This window comes from Echinops telfairi, unplaced genomic scaffold (genome assembly GCF_000313985.2).
Source record: "Echinops telfairi isolate 266 unplaced genomic scaffold, ASM31398v2 ScPeMD7_7424;HRSCAF=8462, whole genome shotgun sequence".
Lineage (NCBI taxonomy): Eukaryota > Metazoa > Chordata > Mammalia > Afrosoricida > Tenrecidae > Echinops > Echinops telfairi.
This window is the reverse complement of record NW_022111324.1, coordinates 48,965,979-48,971,837: the sequence shown is the minus strand read 5'-3', so window position 1 is coordinate 48,971,837 and position 5,859 is coordinate 48,965,979.

Genomic DNA, 5,859 nt, shown 5'->3' with positions numbered 1-5,859 from the left:
TGTTCTATATAATCATTATAATAGTGATTGCATGAGTGCTAGCAGTTGCATGACTGTATATGTTCACCAAAATTCTTAGAACTCTATACTAAAAGGTGAATTGTAGTGTCTGTAAACATTTTTTATGTGAATGCATTTTAAACAGTGATGTCTCTGCAGTAGTTTTCAATCTATCAGATGAGATACAGTCCCAATCTTGAGAGAGCTCTGTACAGGTCATTGTAAAGAAAACAAAAATGCTCACAACTGGACCAACAGACAACATCGCAGACAAAACACTGAAGTTGTTGAGGATTTCCATTTACATGGGTCTAAAATCAGTGTCCATGGAAGCAGCGGTCAGGAAATCAAACTATGTATTTGTGTTAGGCTGGATTGACTAGAGAAACAAATCCAGAGACACTCATATATGTGTAAGAAAGAGCTTTATATTAAGAAGTAATTATATATCAAGCAAACATCCCAGCCCAGTCCAGATCAAGTCCATAAGTCCAATGCTAGTCCATAAGTCTGATACTAGTCCATAAGTCTGATACTAGTCCATAAGTCTGATACTAGTCCATAAGTCCGATACTAGTCCATAAGTCTGATCCTAGTCCATAAGTCCCTCTTCAGACTCATGCAGCACACGGAGCGATGCAGAATGCAGGAACATCACCGGGTGGTGGGTGCAACGTCTTGTGGATCCAATGGCAGTGGTGGCATCACAGGTCTCTGGTAGCTCCCAGTGTGACTCTTTATCCCTATAACGCCAAGCATGACATTTCGTAACATTTAATTAAATGTATATATTAATATATATTGATAACTATGAAAGTAAAAAATAAAAACAAAAAAAATTTTTCCCTGAAATTAAAAATTCAGGCGTTATAGGGTTAACCGGAAGTTGAAGGCAGAGGAGAAGGAGAGCACAAGGAGGCGCTATCAGGCTGTGACCTGATTGACAGGTTGAACTCCCCCCCTACAGGCTTATATACCTTCAAGTTGGCATGAGATGATGTAACTACCACAGTGCTGCACTGGGCAAATCTCTGGCACAGGACCTCTTAAAGAGAAAAGATGTCACTGGAGGAGTAAGAGACCTGGTAATTTGAATGGTCTCACGTGCGTGTGAGAGCTGGACAATGGATAAGGAAGGCCAGAGAGCTGACGTCTTTGCATGAGGGTGTTGGCGTAGAATAGGGAAAGCACCAGAGACTGCCAGAGAGCAGACGTATTTGTTTTGGAAGAACAGCCAGATTGTTCCTAGAAAAGAGGACGGTCAGATTCGTCTTTTGCCCTTTGAGCGAGTTGTCTGGGAGGACCAGTCCCTGGAGGGCAACCCCAAGGCGTCACCCAGTACGCCTGCAGGGCCTTGTTCAAATGTGGACAAGTACAGACGGACACACATAGAAACTGAAGCGCGAGTGGAAGCATCACTTGGTACAGTGTACTGAGGACAAGCTTCTTGAAAAGGGTGAGAAGCCGTTAGAAGCGAAAACTGTTGCAGGACATGAAAGCGCTTTGGAAAGCAGAAAGATTTCTACAAGTACAGGCTTCATCATTTTCTTTGCATCTCCCATAAAGTCTACCATAATATTATGCATAGTGTTGATATTTGCTAAACTGTTTTCCTTTTATTAAATAGAACTCATAAATTAAGGAAATTGTTCAAAGGGGTGGGAGGCATTCTGCGCAGAAGGGAATGCCTAGAACTCACTGCCGTCACGTTGACTCTGACTCACAGCGAGCCCACAGGACAGAGTAGAACTGCACTGCGGGTGTCTGAGACTGCACAGCTTTACAGCAGACAGCCTCATCTTTCTCCTGTGGAGCAGCTGGTGGATTGAACCACTGACCTGAGGGTTGGCAGCTCCACACGTAACCCACTCAACGCCCAGAGCTGCCTGCCGAGAAGAAGTTCCTCCACATTTGCTCCACAGCTGGCTCAGATGCCAGCACCTCTTCCCCTGGTGTGAACAGAGTTTAAGAAAAGCCAACTTTTTTTTTCCCAATTCAACAACTTCTACATGTACAATTCAGTGTCATTGATTATATTCCGTGTTGTATAATCATTATTGATATCCGTTTCCAAATTATTCCACCACCATTAACATAAACTCGATTCCTCCAATGCAAAACCTCCTCCTCCTTCACCCCTGGTCACCACTGGTCAAGTCTGGTTTCTCTCTCTGTTTTGGTACTTTTCTTGATATATATTCACATACACACTTTCATAGTTAAACCGCTTTTAAAAAGAGTTGTATATACGTCATCACAATCAGTTCTAATGCTCCCTCCCACCTCCTGTATTCATTGTTTGCTCCCCAAATCCCCTCACCCTCCCAAATCCACCCCCTACCCCCATGTCCCCAATAACCCCTTGCATCAGTTATTGTCTCTATGCATCCACTCCTTCTGTGCTTCCCAAACTGGGACACCCACAGAAACAATACGAAGTAAAAACAAGACAGCCAGAAGAAAATAATAATAATAACATAAAGGTAAAAAGAAATCAAGAGTAAGAAAGAAAAGAACACCAACAATTTTTAAAAAGCCAGAGAAGAAATTTCTGTCCTGGCACAAATGAGAACAATTGGAGCCTGGAGCAGATTCAGGTGAGTCAAGAGGGAGGTCAACCAACCAAGTATCATATTACATCATGTTCGATCCTCCGTGATCAAGTTACAGTAATCTCTGTCTGATCATACAGCTGTCCGAGTCCCTCACCTGTGCAGAGGGGATCTGCTAGAGGTGTACTCTGACGAGACCCTCTGCAGACGGAGTTTGGATTCCCCCTCTCCTCCACAGCCTCCTCACATCGGTGTTCACAATTTAAGCTCTGATACGTTTTTCTTCGTCCTATTTGGATGTTGGCATCGCCATCGTTGGATCACAGAGGCTGGTGTGTTTCTTCGATGTGGACTCAATTGGTTGACTCCTCACTTAGATAACTGCTTATTTGAATGCAAGCTTTTAAGACCCCAGACACTATTCCAATTGATAGCCAAACACCATCTGCTCTCTTCACCACACTTTGCTGTAGCACCTTATTTTCAGGGATCTCTTCAGGAGGGTACTATTGAGTAGCGCCATGTTATAAGACCTGTTAGGGCTAAAATTAAGTAGGAGTCCCTAATCCATCTAGAATATCCACCTTTTATTGTGCAAAACCAAAAGGGCAGCATTTGCCGCAAAACCAACCTCAGAGAGCAGGAAAAGGTATTTAAAAAAGGGGGAAAAAGATAAATGGTTACAGAGAACATAGAGAAGTTCTATTACACTGAAGGAGTTGCAACTAATGTTAGGAAACTTCAACATCATCGAAAATGGAAAATGAGTTGTAAAATAAAATATAAAATTTCACCCAAACCACAATAAATTCAAAAGAAGAAGATCGGCTACCTTTTAATATTGTAATCCAAAATAACTGAGGTAAAACTTTTGGTGCTAGGGTGGTCTGACATTTGCATAGCTAGTATCAGTAGTTTCCCTAGTCTGCTGAACCTGTAGACTCTGATGGATATAGAGATAAACTTGCACCTGAATTGTAGCCCAGGGTGGGCATCCTTCCTGCAGATGCCCTCTCTGATTGACTTCCCTTCCTGCCTGACTGCAGGGCTCAGGGCTCTGCAGATCTCCTGTTGATGGTATCTCGTTTCCCAGCTCTTTCACCTGCAGATGGGTGGTGTGTCAATGAACCTTCAAGGAGGTCTGGTCTCAGGTACAGGGGGCAGAGCAGCAACCACCTCCGGTAGTCAGCGCCTTGGTAGCCCACAAGGGCCCACTAACCCGGTGATGAACTGATTCCCCAGAGTGAAAGGAAACTGCTGATTTAACCACCTTCACTGATTCCCCCACAGTCCTAAAAACCCTGGACTTCTCCCCATCAGACTGGTCCTTTCCCCCACAAACTATAGACTCGAGGGCCTCTAAGATCTGTTGGATCCAAATAGATCCTGCGATAGCCTGTTGCTATTCTGAGTCGGTTCTGACTCATCTCAACCTATGGATGGAGTGGAACTTTCCCAGGGGGTTTCCTAGGCTGGCAGATGGCCAGCTCGTTCCCCCCTCAGAGAGCCCGGGAGGGTTAGGGTTGCTGACCTTGGAGTTCACAGCCAAGTCCTTCATCTTTGTAACACCAGGGATCCTTTGCAATATTCCAACCTTTAGGAAATCTAGCCGAATCCGTTCCCTGGACACTGAACTCTGATCGCTCAACTCTAAAATCCTCTTGTTTTGTTTGTTTGTTTTTAATGAAAATACCTTGCTCTTGTTTCATGATTGTTCATTAGACTTCCTGTTCTGGCATCATCCAAAGGATGCTGATCTCAAATTTTAATACTTTTAATACAGAAGGCGGGTATTGGATCTGTTTTTCCCTTTAAATTTTATTTTGTTGTGATTGCGAAACTTATACCAATCTAACAGCTTCCACACGTACAATTTAGTGACATGAATTGCATCCTTCCGGTGTGCAACAACTCTCCCCTTCCTGTCCCGGGTTGTCGCTCCCCCATGAACATAGACTCACTGCCCCCTAAGGGTCCTGTCTTCTCTCAGACTGCTGTTGTCACATTGATCCCGGAGGGATGTTCTTAAAAGAGCTAATGCTTAAGGCAGCATTGTTTCCTAATAAGCTAAACTATTGTTGAGTTAAATAAATAAAAAGCATGGGATTCCACTGAAAGATGATCTCAAGACAATCGTTTCTAGGGTTCTTCTATTTTTCAGGAATTTAGAAAGTCTAGAGTCCATGAGGATTTGAAATTAATTTCTACATTTTCTCCTTCGTATGCAGGATTATTCGATGGGATCTTTGAATAAAATGTCCAGGAGTGGTTGCCAGGCACGCGCCACGTCTGTCAGTCTCGTGGCACAGGAAGCAGCTCCTCATGGAGGCACGAAGGACTGAGCTGTCTACTTCAGCAGAATTAGCCACCCCCAATCCTACGGATAACAGAGGGGCCATGGCAAAGGACAGCCTCCACATCTAGAAAGTGTACATCTCAGCACAAAGATAAGTAGACACAAATTTGTTAAAATAAAAAAGCAGGAACACCTGTTGATAGATTTCCCTTTGTCATTGGCCCAAGACTCAAGTCAGAGGGCATAGCTCCCCGGCTCTCCCGCCCCATCTTCCCCGGCCCCCGCAGGGAGCCAGGGTAGCTGACTGACTGATCTGCAGAGACGTCCAAATGGCTAACAACCCATAAAATAATGCTCCCAATCACTAGCCATCAGGCAGATGCAAATTAAAACCACAAGGAGAGACCACTTTACACCCACCATGCCAGCCCAATTAAACACACACACAAACAGAAAACAACAAATGCTGGGGAGGCGGTGGAGAGATTGGAACTTGCACACACTATTGGTGGACTTGTAAAGACACACACCCACTATGGAAAATGCTATGGTTTACTTAAAGCAACCCAAAATTGAAATCCCATATGATCCAGTAATACCACTGTTAAGCATATACCCTAAAGAAATGAGACATGACACAAGTGGAAGTATGTTCTCCCATGTTGACAGAATCACGGTTCACAATAGCAAGACACTGGAAGCAGCCCAAATGCCCAAATGGCTGAAGAAAGACTACAGAAGGGATGGTACACACCCAATGGAAGACATCACATCCCTAAAACACGGTGCCGAAAGCATGAAACACCACACGGCACGGAAGGACCTGGAAACCACTGCGCTGCTTGAAATTAATCAATCACAGAAGGATAAACATCGTGTGAGTCCACTACTATACGGAGAAACACCAAGTCAGCAAATCTTGGGGACCAAATCCCAAACAAATGGGCAGAAAGTCTGCCTGCCCATCATGAGCCATACATCACCCCCTTATGTGCATTTCATAAGAGCCAC